General features: G+C 40.5%; 1 protein-coding gene across 10 annotated transcripts in view; it reads right to left on the bottom strand.

The window, feature by feature from the left end:
• The window catches only part of DAP3 (death associated protein 3), a 55,507-nt gene that overhangs the window by 29,954 nt on the left and 12,874 nt on the right, over positions 1 to 12,679 (bottom strand). The window lies entirely within an intron of this gene.

Below are 12,679 nucleotides of genomic sequence, written 5' to 3'. Positions count from 1 at the left end.
ATACTTCTATACAACTCTTAATATCCACTGATGATAGAATAACTAAAATCAAATCTCCATTAATTACCTCAATTTGGTGAACAATCTTCACCTTTCTTACAAACAAAATCTTTCAAGTAACACCACCACTAGAACTGCACCCATTTATTCAACATTTACTGAATACCTATGGTAGGCCAGGTGCTGTGAATATAAACAGTGGTGAACAAAACTGACATAGCCCAGAGTTAATTAATGGAGCTTACATTCCAGTCAAGAGAATCATATCAACACTTAAGAATTTCATCTCCTTTTAGTTCTCAAGTTTACTTTTTAATAGTCAATGCATTCCTTAAGCTCATCATTCAAGAAATCTGTGATATTCTTCCACATCTCTACACTACACAGGGCATATGTGGTGAACAAGACCGGCATGGCCTCTCTTGGCCTGTCTCCTTTTCACCTGTGGGATTCTATGGCTCCTTTGCTATGTTTGAAAACCAGAGGTTTAGCGGCAGTTTCCAAAATTTGTTTGGTGAATACTAACTAGTCCCATAAAATGCACCAATGTTCTCTGGCCAAAGAAGTTTGAGACATGCTGCATAAAAAAAAAAAAAAAATAGCTATGTATTTCTTGGCTAATTACAATGCATTCGCCTGGGCCTGCAGATGAAGCTGATTCCCTGGTAGACATTATTTCACATATGTTGTTGCAACTTACTGCTGGAGGAATTAAGTGCAATCTGTGTGACTCCACTGGGAGAGGACACTTGGAAGCTTGTACCTAGTTTCCTCCAGGCTTTTCCTTTTGCTGATTTTGCTTTGTATCCAGAACCATGAGTATGACTATATGCTGAGTTGAGTCCTCCTAGTGAACCATGAAAACTGAGATAGTTTTGGCAACACCCAACACAACATGGTACCATCTACTGGTGCCCAACACCACCCAATGCCCATCTCTGACTAGCTCAATTTTCTCAGCTCTCCAATCTCCAGTTTTACCCAATTCCAGTTCTGAATTCTCTACCACTTCAACTCTCCTACCTCCTGTCCTGTCTCCCCCAACCCATGACCAGCTAACATCCACACCAACTGCTAATCCTCTACCTCAGTTGATTCCCAACCCTAAACCCCACAATCCAATCTCAACTCTCCCCATCCCCAAATTACTCATGGCCCCAACACCAACCACCAACAGTACTGGGCCCACCCAATCCTGCCCCCCAGATCTCCCCCATCCTCCGCATATAGCCACTACTATGGGACAGCTGTGGGATGAAGCTCTGGTTGGGTTCTGGAAAGGAAAGAGTCGATTTTTTTTCCCCCTAGATGTACCTGTGGTCATCATGCCCAGCACTTTGGCCATATTTTGTTTTTACATCTACAGTCAATTTACTTTGTTTTCATTGTGCTTTAGGTGAAGGTTTACAGAGCAAATTAGATTGCCATTCAACAGTTCATACAGAAGTTGTTCCATGGCTTTGGCTGCAATCCCTACAACGTGTCACCACTTTCCCCATTACCACCCTGAGTTCCCCCCATTTCCATTCATCTGGTTTTCCTGCCATCTCATCTTTGCTTTTGGACATATGCTGTTCTTTTGGTCTCGTGTAGATGGTTGTTCTAAGGAGCATTTTCCTCACATGTATTATTGTTTATATGCCTATTATTTGGCCAAAAGGTGATCTCTGGGAATGGCATCAGTTCTAAGTCAGAAGGGTGTCTAAGGGCCATAGTTTTGGGGGTTCCCCAGTCTCTACCTGACCAGTAAACATGGTCTTTTTTTTTTTTCTAATTTGAATTTTATTCTCCATTTTTTCTTTACCCACTCTAACTGGGACCTTCTATTGTGATCCTGGTCAGAGTGGTCGGTAGTGGCAGCTGGGCATCATCTAGTTCTTCTGGTATCAGGCTGGTGAAGGCTGTGGTTCCTATGGTCCATTAGTCCTTTGGACTAATTGTTTCCTTGAGGTTTTGGTTTTCCTCACTCTTCTCTGTTCCAAATAGAAAGAGACCAACAGTTTTATCTTAGATGGCCACTTGCAAGCTTTGGAGACCCCAGATGCTACTCAACAAAGTAAGATGTAGAACGTCTTCTTTATGAACTTTGTTATGCAAACTGACCTAGATGTCCCCTGAGATGATGGTTGTCTTAGACATATAGTTCTGTCATAACAGAAACACCACAAGTGGATGGCTTTAACAAAGAGAAATTTATTTTCTCAGTCTAGTAGGTTACAAGTCCAAATTCAGGGCGTTAACCTCAGGAGAAGGCTCTCTCTCTCTCTGTCGGCTCTGGAGGAAGATCCTTGTCCTCAATCTTCCCCTGGTTGAGGAGCTTTTCAGGTGCAGGGACCCCGTGTGCAAAGGATGTGCTCTGCTCCTGGTGCTGGTTTCTTGGTGGTATGAGGTACCCAACTCTCTGCTGGCTTCCCCTTTCATCTCTTGAGAGATAAAAGGTGGTGCAGGCCACACCCCAGGGAGATTTCCTTTACCTTGGATCAGGGAAGTGACCTGAGTGAGGGCGGTGTTACAATCCCACCCTGATCCTTTTAACATAAAATTACAATCACAAAATGGAGGCCAACCACTCGATACTGGGAAGCATGGCCTAACCAAGTTGATACACACATTTTTGGGGGGACATAATTCAATCCAAGACAATGGTCCTTAGCCTTCAAGCCCAGTAACTCAGTACTGTGAGGTGTTAGGTTATGCCCATGATCGTGCCCCGCTGTGGGCGCTATTATATACAATGAATATACATATAAATATAGGACGTACAAATATGTAAGTAGAATTATTCACAGCCAAACCTATATATGCATGTGGATATACTCCCATAGGCCCTCCCACATCTATGTAGCATACATATCGACCTATGTATCCACTCATAAATTATTACGTTGTATGATTATGTATGTTAAAGTATTTACCTTCATTTTGTTGACTTGCCCCATATTGTATACTGCCTTACCCTTCACAGAAGTTAACATACATTTCTTCTCTAGTTAGTGATTTTCCCTCTCTCCCCCTCCCATTCCTGGTAACCATCAAAAAATGTTTCTTTCTGTGTGTACACGTTTTTTTTTAATTAGGCGAAAGTTTACAGCTCCATTTCTCATACAAAAATTTACACACATATTGTTATGTGACACTAGTTGCAATGCCTATAATATGACAGCACACTCCTCCTTTCCACTCCGGGTTTCCTGTGTCCCTCCAACCAGCTCCTATCCTTTCCTGCTTCTCATCCTGCCTCTGGATAGGAACTGCCCATTCGGTCTTGTATATCTGCTTGAACTAAGAAGCACACTCTTCACAAGCATTATTTTGTTTTATAGGTAGTCCAGTCTAACCTTTGCCTGAAGAGTGGGCTTCAGGAATGGTTTTAGTACTGGTTTAACAGAGCGTGCAGGGGCCATGGCCTCAGGGATTCCTCCAGTCTCTGTCAGACTAAGTCTGGTCTTTTCACGTGAATTTGAGTTCTGCTCCACACTTTTCTCCTGTTCCAAGGGGGACTCTCTGTTGTGTTCCCTGTCAGGGCGGTCATTGGTGTTAGTCGGGCACCATCTAGTTCCTCTGGTCTCAGGCTGACAGAGTCTCTGGTTTATGTGGCCTGTAAACCTTTTCTTGATGATTTACAATAGTGGTCTCATACAATGTTTTCCTTTTGTCATTGACTTATTTCACTCAGCATGATATCCTCCAAGTCCATTCATGTTGTGAGATGTTTTGTGGATTCATCATCATTCTTTATTGCTGTATAGTATTCCATTGTGTGTACATACCACAGTTTATATGTCCATTCATCTGTTGACAGGCACTTAGGTTGTTTTCATCTTTTTGCTATTGTGAGTGATGCTGCAATAAACATGGGTGTGTCTACTCTTGTGATGGCTCTTATTTTTCTAGGATATATTCCTAGGAGTGGGATAGCTGGATTGTATGGTATTTCCATTTCTAGCTCTTTAAGGAAGCACTATGCTGTTTTCTGCAGCGGTTGTACCATTTTATATTCCCACCAGCAGAGTGTAACAGTTCCAGTCTCCCCACAACTTCATCAGCATTTATTTTCTTTTTTTTTTGATCAGTGCTATTATTGCCAGGGTGATATGGTATCTCACTGTAGTTTTGATTTGCACTTTTTTTTTTTTTTTAATGGCTAACGATCTTAAGCATCTCTTCATGTTTGTTAGCTGCCTGAAGATCTTCGATGAAGTGTCTGTTCATATCTTTTGACCATTTTATAATTGGGTTATTTGCCATTTTGTTGTCGAGGTGTTGAAGTTTTCTATAAATTTTAGAGATTAGACCCTTGCCAGATATGTCATAGCTAAAAATTTTTTCCCAGCCTGTAGGTTTTCTTTTTACTCTCTTGGTGAAGTCTTTTGACAAGTGTAAAGTGTTTAATTTTCAGGAAATCTAGCTCATTTTCTGCTGGTGAATCTCTAGTTATGCCATAAAATTTAATTTTTAGGAGATCTAGTTCATATTCTGCTGGTAAATCTCTAGTTATGCCATAAAATATGGTATTCTATTTATGCCATATTTTAGGGCTGCTAGCATTGTTCCTACTTTTTTCTTCCATAATCATTATAGTTTTAGGATTTACATTTAGGCCTTTAATTCATTTTGAATTAGTTTTTGTGTATGGTATGAAATGTGGATCTTACTTTGTTTTTCTGCAAATGGATATCCAGTTTCCTAGCATCATTTGTTAAAGGGGCTATTCTTCCCCATTTAATGAACTTTGGCCCCCATCGCAGACCAGCTGTCCATAGGTGGATGGATTTACGCCTGGGTTCTCAATCCTATTCTGTTGATCTAAATGTCTGTCGTTGTACCAGTATCAGACTGTTTTGACAACCGTGGCTGTACAGCAGATTCTGAGATCGGGGAGTGTGAGCCCTCCTACTTTGTTCTTCCCTCAATAATGCTTTGCTTATTTAGGGCCTCTTTCCATATAAGGAAACCCTGGTGGTGTAGTGGTTAAGTGCTATGGCTGCTAACCAAAAGGCTGGCAGTTTGAATCTGCCAGGCGCTCCTTGGAAACTCTATGGGGCAGTTCTAATCTGTCCCATAGGGTCGCTATGAGTCGGAATCGACTCGACAGCATTGGGTTTGGTTTCCATATAAAGTTGGTGATTAGTTTTTTCATCTCATTAAAGAATGATTTTGGAGTTTGCATTGGGACTGCATTATATATGTAGATTGCTTTGGGTACTATTGACATTTTCACAATGTTAAGTGTTCTTATCCACGAACATGGTATGTTATTCCATTTATGTAGGTGTCTTTTGGTTTTTTGCAGTAGTGTTTTGTAGTTTGTATAAATCTTTTACATCTCTAATTATATTTATCCCTACGTATTTTACCTTTTTGAGGGCTACTGTAAATGGTATTGTTTTCCTGATTTCCTTCCTGGAATTCTCTTTGTTGGAGAAGAGGAATCTTAATGATTTTTGTATATTGATCTTATACCCTGCCACTTTGCTGAATTTTTCTGCTGGTTTCAGTAGCTTTCTTGTGGAGTCTCTGGGATTTTCTCTATATACGATCATGTCATCTGTAAAAAGAGACGGTTTTAATTCTTCCTTACCAATTTGTATGTGCTTTATTTCCCTCTTCCCTTATTGCTCTAGCTAGGACTTCTAGTACAATACGGAATAACAGTGGTGATAAAGGGCATCCTTGTCTGGTTCCTAGTCTCAAGGGGAATGTTTTCAGTCTCTGTAGAGAATAATGCTGGCTGTTGGTTTTGTATATATGCCCTTAATTATGTTGAGGAATTTCCCTTCTATTCCATTTGTGCTCAGAGTTTTTTCTTTTTTTAACTGTACTTTAGATGAAGGTTTACAGAGCAAATCAGTTACTCATTAAACACTCAATACACTCATTGTTTTGTGACACTGGTTGCCAACCCCACAACATGTCAACACTCTCCCTGTCTCGACCTTGGGTTCCCTGTTACCAGTTTTCCTGTCCCCGCCTGCCTTCTTGTCCCTGCCCTTGAACTGGTGTGACCATTTGGTCTCATTTTGTTTTATGGGCCTTCTTTGGCTGAAGGGTGAACTTCAGGAGTGACTTTAGTACTGAATTAAAGGGTTGTCCAGGGACCATACTCTCAGGGTTTCTCCAGTCTCTGTAACACCAGCAAAAAAAAAGTGTGGTTTTTTTTTGTGAGTTAGAATTTTGTTTTGCTCAGAGTTTTTATCAAGAATGGTATCAGTGTTGTTGCTGTTGTTAGGTGCCATCGAGACAGTTCTGACTCAAAGCAACTCTATGTACAACAGAGCAGAACAATGCCAGGTCCTCCCCAGTCTCACAATAATTGTTATGCTTGAGCCTGTTGTTGCGGCCACTGTGTCAGTCCATCTCATTGAGGGTCTATCTGTTTTTCACTGACCCTCTACTTTACCAAGCATGATGTCCTTCTCTAGGGACTGGTCCCTCCTGATAACATGTCAAAAGTATGTAAGACGAAGTCTCGCCACCCCTGCTCCTAATGAGCATTCCGGCTGTACTTCTTCCAAAACAGATTTGTTTGTTCTGGCAGTCCATGGTATATTCGATATTCTTCACTAACACCGTAATTCAAAGGCATTAATTCTTCTTCGATCCTCCTTGTTCACTGTCCAGCTTTTACATATATATGAAGCAACTGAAAATAACATGGCTTGGGTCAGGTGCAACTCAGTCTTTAAAGTGACTTTTTTTTTTTTTTAAATCATTTTAAAGAGGTCTTTTGCAGTAGATTATAGTTCATAGAATGCATTTTCTGCACTGACGGACAAAGAATACCACCCTGATGCACACCTTTCCTAATTTTATACCACACAGTATCCCCTTGTTTGGTTTGAATGACTGCCTCTTGGTCTATGTACAGGTTCCTCATCAACACAATTAAGTGTTCTGGGATTCCCATTCTTTGCAATGTTATCCATAATTTGTTATGATCCACACAGTCGAATGCCTTAGTATAGTCCATAAAACACACATAAACATCTCTCTTTCTGGTATTCTCTGCTTTCAGCCAAGATCCATCTGACATCAGCAATGATATCCCTCGTTCCATAGCCTCTTCTGAATCTGGCTTGAATTTCTGGCAGTTTTGCGCTGATGAACTGCTGCACCTGCTTTTGAATTATCTTTAGCAAAATTTTACTTACATGTGATATTATTGATATTGTATGATAATTTTTGTATTCTGTTGGATCACCTTTCTTTGGAATGGGTACAAATATGGATTTCTTCCAGTTGGTTGGCCAGGCACCTGTCTCCAAATTTCTTGGCGTACACAAGTGAACACCTCCAGCACTGCACCCGTTTGTTGAAACATCTCAGTTGGTATTCCGTCAATTCCTGGGGCCTTGTTTTTTGCCAAGGCCTTCAGTGTGGCTTGTACTTCTACCTTCAATACCATCAGTTCTTGGTCATATGCTACCTCCTTGAATTGGCTGAACGTCAACCAGTGCTTTCTGGTACATGGACTCTGTAGTCCTTCCATCTTCTTTTTTTTTTTTTTTTATAATAACTTTTATTAAGCTTCAAGTGAACGTTTACAAATCCAATCAGTCTGTCACATATAAGTTTACATACATATCACTCCCTACTCCCACTTACTCTCCCCGTCTTGAGTCAGCCCTTTCAGTCTCTCCTTTCTTGACAATTTTGCCGGCTTCCCTCTCTCTCTATCCTCCCATCCCCCCTCCAGACAAGAGTTGCCAACACAATCTCAAGTGTCCACCTGATATAATTAGCTCACTCTTCATCAGCATCTCTCTCCCACCCGCTGACCAGTCCCTTTCATTTCTGATGAGTTGTCTTCGGGGATGGTTCCTGTCCTGTGTCAACTGAAGGTCTGGGGAGCATGGCCGCCGGGATTCCTCCAGTCTCAGTCAGACCATTAAGTTTGGTCTTCTTATGAGAATTTGGGGTCTGCATCCCACTGATCTCCTGCTCCCTCAGGGGTCCTCTGCTGTGCTCCCTGTCAGGGCAGTCATCGATTGTGGCCGGGCACCAACTAGTTCTTCTGGTCTCAGGATGATGTAGGTCTCTGGTTCATGTGGCCCTTTCTGTCTCTTGGGCTCTTAGTTGTCATGTGGGCTTGGTGTTCTTCATTTTCCTTTGCTCCAGGTGGGTTGAGACCAACTGATGCATCTTAGATGGCTGCTTGTTAGCATTTAAGACCCCAGACGCCACATTTCAAAGTGGGATGCAGAATGATTTCATAATAGAATTATTTTGCCAATTGACTTAGAAGTCCCCGCAAACCATGTTCCCCAGACCCCCGCGCTTGCTCCGCTGACCTTTGAAGCATTCATTTTATCCCGGAAACTTCTTTGCTTTTGGTCCAGTCCAATTGAGCTGACCTTCCATGTATTGAGTGTTGTCTTTCCCTTCACCTAAAGCAGTTCTTATCTACTGATTAATCAATAAAAAACCCTCTCCCACCCTCCCTCCCTCCCCCCCTCGTAACCACAAAAGTATGTGTTCTTTTCAGGTTTACTATTTCTCAAGATCTTATAATAGTGGTCTTATACAATATTTGTCCTTTTGCCTCTGACTCATTTCGCTCAGCATAATGCCTTCCAGGTTCCTCCATGTTATGAAATGTTTCAGAGATTCGTCACTGTTCTTTATCGATGCGTAGTATTCCATTGTGTGAATATACCACAATTTATTTACCCATTCATCCGCTGATGGACACCTTGGTTGCTTCCAACTTTTTGCTATTGTAAACAGAGCTGCAATAAACATGGGTGTGCATATATCTGTTTGTATGAAGGCTCTTGTATCTCTAGGATATATTCCTAGGAGTGGGATTTCTGGGTTGTATGGTAGTTCTATTTCTAACTGTTTCCTTCCATCTTCTTTTGATGCTTCCTGTGTCATTCAGTGTTTTGCCCATAGAAGCCTTCAATATGGCAAATTCAAGCTTGAATTTTTTCTTCAGTTCTTTCAGCTTGAGAAATGCCAAGTGTGTTCTTCCCTTTTGGTTTTCTAACTGCAGGTCTTTTGCACATTGCATTATAAATCTTTGTCTTCTTGAACTGCCTTTTGAAATCTTCTGTTCAGCTCTTTTACTTCATCATTTCTTCCATCTGCTTTAGCTGCTCTACGTTTAAGAGCAAGTTTCAGAGTCTCTTCTGACATCCATTTTGGTCTTTTCTTTCTTTCCTGTGTTTCTACTGACCTTGTACTTTCATCACGTATGATATCTCTGTTGTCATCCCACAAGTTGTCTGGCCTTCAGTCATTAGTGTTTGATGTGTCAAATCTATTCCTGAGACAGTCTCTAAATTCAGGTGCGATATATTCAAGGTTGTATTTTGGCTCTTGTGGACTTGTTTCAATTTTTTTGAGCTTCAACTTGAACTTGCATATGAGCAACTGATGATCTGCTCTGCGGTCAGCCTCTGGCCTTGTTCTGATGATATTGAGCTTCTCCATTGTCTCTTTCCAGATAGAGTCAACATCATTTCTGTGTATTACATTTGGCGAGGTGAACACAGTCGTTATTTATGTTGTTGCAAAAAAGTATTTCCAAATGAGTAAGTTGTTGGTAGCAAAATTTTATCATGTGATCTCTGTTTCATTTGCATCACCAAGGCCATATTTTCCAATTACCAATCCTTCTTTGTTCCTAGCTTTCACATTCCAGTCACTGGTAATTAGTGAAGCATCCTGACTCCACGAGTTTCAGACTACAGAGTTGTAAAAATCTTTAATTTCTTCATCTTTGGCATTAGTGGTTGGTGCATAAATTTGAATAAAAGGCGTACCAAGTGGTCTTCATTGTAGGCGTATGGATATTATCCTATCACTGACAGTGCTGTACTTCACGTTAGATCTTGAAATGTTCTTTTTGACAATGAATACGATGCCATTCTTCTTCATCATTCCCAGCATAGTAGACCATATGGTTGCCCGATTCAAATTGGCCAATACCAACCCATTTCAGCTAATACCTAAGATACCAATCTTAATGCATTCCATTTAATTTTTCACAACTTCCTATTTTCCTATATGCACACTTCTTACCTTAGACGTTCCAATTATTAATAGATGTTTGCAGCTGTTTCTTCTTGTTTTGAGTCAAGCCAAATCGGCAAATGAAGATCCTGAAAGCTTTATTTCATCCATATCATTAAGGTCGACTCTACTTTTTTTTTTTCTACTTTCAGGAGGCAGCTCTTTCCCAGTGGTATTTTGGAGTGCTGTCCAACCCTGAGCGGATCATCTTCTGGCACTGTATCAGAAAATGTTCTGCTGCTATTCATAAGGTTTTCACTGGCTATTTTTTCAGAAGTAGACCACTAGGTCCTTCTTCCCAGTCTGTCTTAGTCTGGAAGCTCTGCTGAAACTTGTCCACCATGGGTGACTCCTGCTGGTGTTTGAAATACTGGTGGCAAAGCTTCCAGCATCACAGCAACAGGCAAGCCACCACAGTATGACAAAGGGACAGATGAGTGATGGATATGCTTATTAGAACAGCTAAAATAAAAAATACTGATTAATATCAATTATTGGTGGGAATGTAAATTGGTACTGCCACCCTAGAAAATTGACAATTGCTTATAAAACTAAACATGCACTTAACCATATGACCCAGCAATTGAACTTTTGGTTATTTATCCCAGAGGGGTGGAAAAATTTCACAAAAAAACCTGTATGTAATGTTCACGGAAGCTTTATTTGCAATAGCAAAAAAACCTGGAAACAACCCCAATGTCCTTCAATTGGTGAATAGTTAAATCTGGTACCTCATACAATGGAACACTGCTCAGCAATAAAAAGGAAGAAAATACTGATATATGAAACAATCTAGATGGGTCTCAAGGACAGTATGCTTAGCAAAATAGGTTAACACTAACAGGTTACACACTATGCAATTCCCTTTACAAAACATTCTGTAAATGGTAAAATCATAGAGGTAGGGAACAAACTAGTGGTTGCCAGGGGATGGGGATGAGGTAGTGGCATAGATATTAAGGGGCAGCACAAGGAAGTTCCACTTGTGGTGTTGGAACAGTTCCGTATCTTGATTGTGAAGGTGTTTACATGAATCTACACATGGGATAAAGTTCCCTGGGTGGTGCTAATGGTTAAATACTTGACTACTAACAGAAAGGTTGGTGGTTCACATCTACCCAGAGGCACCTCAGAAGAAAGGCCCAATGATCTACTTCTGAAAGATTATAGCCACTGAAAACCCTATGATGTGCAGCTCTATTCTGACACTCACGGGTCGCCATGAGTTGGAATTGACTCAACTGGCAGCTGGCTTTTGTTTTGTGAATACGTGCGGTAAAACTGTACAGAATTATATATACGCACATTACTGAAATGGTGGAAACTGAAGAAGGTATCTTGCCTGGCCAGTAATCTTTTATCAATGCTAATTTCTTAGTTTTGATACTTCACTAATTATATGTCATCATGGGGAAAGCTGAGTGAATGGTACATGAGACTTAGTACTGTATTTTAAGTTTCCTGTGAGTCTATAATTATTCTAAAATTAAAAAATTAAACAAAAAAGAGATGTGTTATCAGAGGCCTATATCTGGGGAAGTGATAATTAGCATATGACACTGGAAAAGTTAGAAGTTAACTCATGTATTAAATACTTATTACCTAATATGTGCCCAGAGGAAGACTGGTAGCGTAGTGGTTAAGAGCTCAGCTGCTAAAGAAAAGGTTGGCAGTTCATATTCACCAGCTGCTCCTTGGAAACCCTACGGGGCAGTTCTACTCTGTCCTATAGGTCGAGTCAGAATTGACTCAACAGCAACGGCTTGGTATGGGTTCTGATGTGCCCAGAGCTGTATGAAGTTATTTAATCTTCTAGAAATTAGTGATCTAGGTATTAAAGAGAAAAAAACTCAATTAGAGTATCTAAATTAACCTAGTTGCCAAGAAACACTATTCCTTATAAAATAATAGCATGAAAAAAACTTGCACATACCACATTTCTACCTGTTTCTTATCTTCCTTTAATCTGCATCTACGTTTACTACAAGATTGCAAAAACCAGGTATTCTTGGTAACAAGAGCAGAAGGAGAAAATGATGGAATTCCTCAGATATATCTAAAACAAAGGCATGAGTCAACGCCTTAAGGAGTAAGCCAGCAGCTATTAATCTTTCTCAGGTCATGTCACTGTCGTTAGACGCTGCTGAGTCAGCCCCTGACTCATGGAGACCCCATGCGTAACAGAAGGAAATGCTGCCCGGTTCAGTGCCATTCCCATGATGGTTGCACATCTAACTGTTGTGATCCATATGGTTTTCATCGGCTGATTTTTGCAAGCAGATCACCGGGCTTTCTTCCCTCAACATCACTAGGCATTAGGAAAATGCAAACCAAACCACAATGAGATACTAGGATGGCTAAAATAAAAAGGATAGACAGTAACAAGTGTTGACAGGGATGTAGAGAAATAGAACCCTCACATATTGCTGGTGGGATTGTAAAACAATGCAGTTGCTTTTTAAAAGTGTGGAAGTTCCTCAAAACATTAAACAGAGTTAGCATATGACCCAGCAATTTCACTCCTACCTACGTCACCAAGAGAAATGAAAACATATGTCCACTCAAAAACTTGTACACAAATGTTCATGACAGCATTGTTCATTACAGTTGAGAAATGGAAACAACCCAAATATCCATGAACTGATGAATCGTTAAACAAAAC

The sequence above is a fragment of the Loxodonta africana genome, chromosome 3 (genome assembly GCF_030014295.1).
Source record: "Loxodonta africana isolate mLoxAfr1 chromosome 3, mLoxAfr1.hap2, whole genome shotgun sequence".
In the NCBI taxonomy this organism is placed as follows: domain Eukaryota; kingdom Metazoa; phylum Chordata; class Mammalia; order Proboscidea; family Elephantidae; genus Loxodonta; species Loxodonta africana.
The sequence above is the reverse complement of the archived record's forward strand: the minus strand, read 5'-3'. Positions and strand labels throughout refer to the sequence as shown.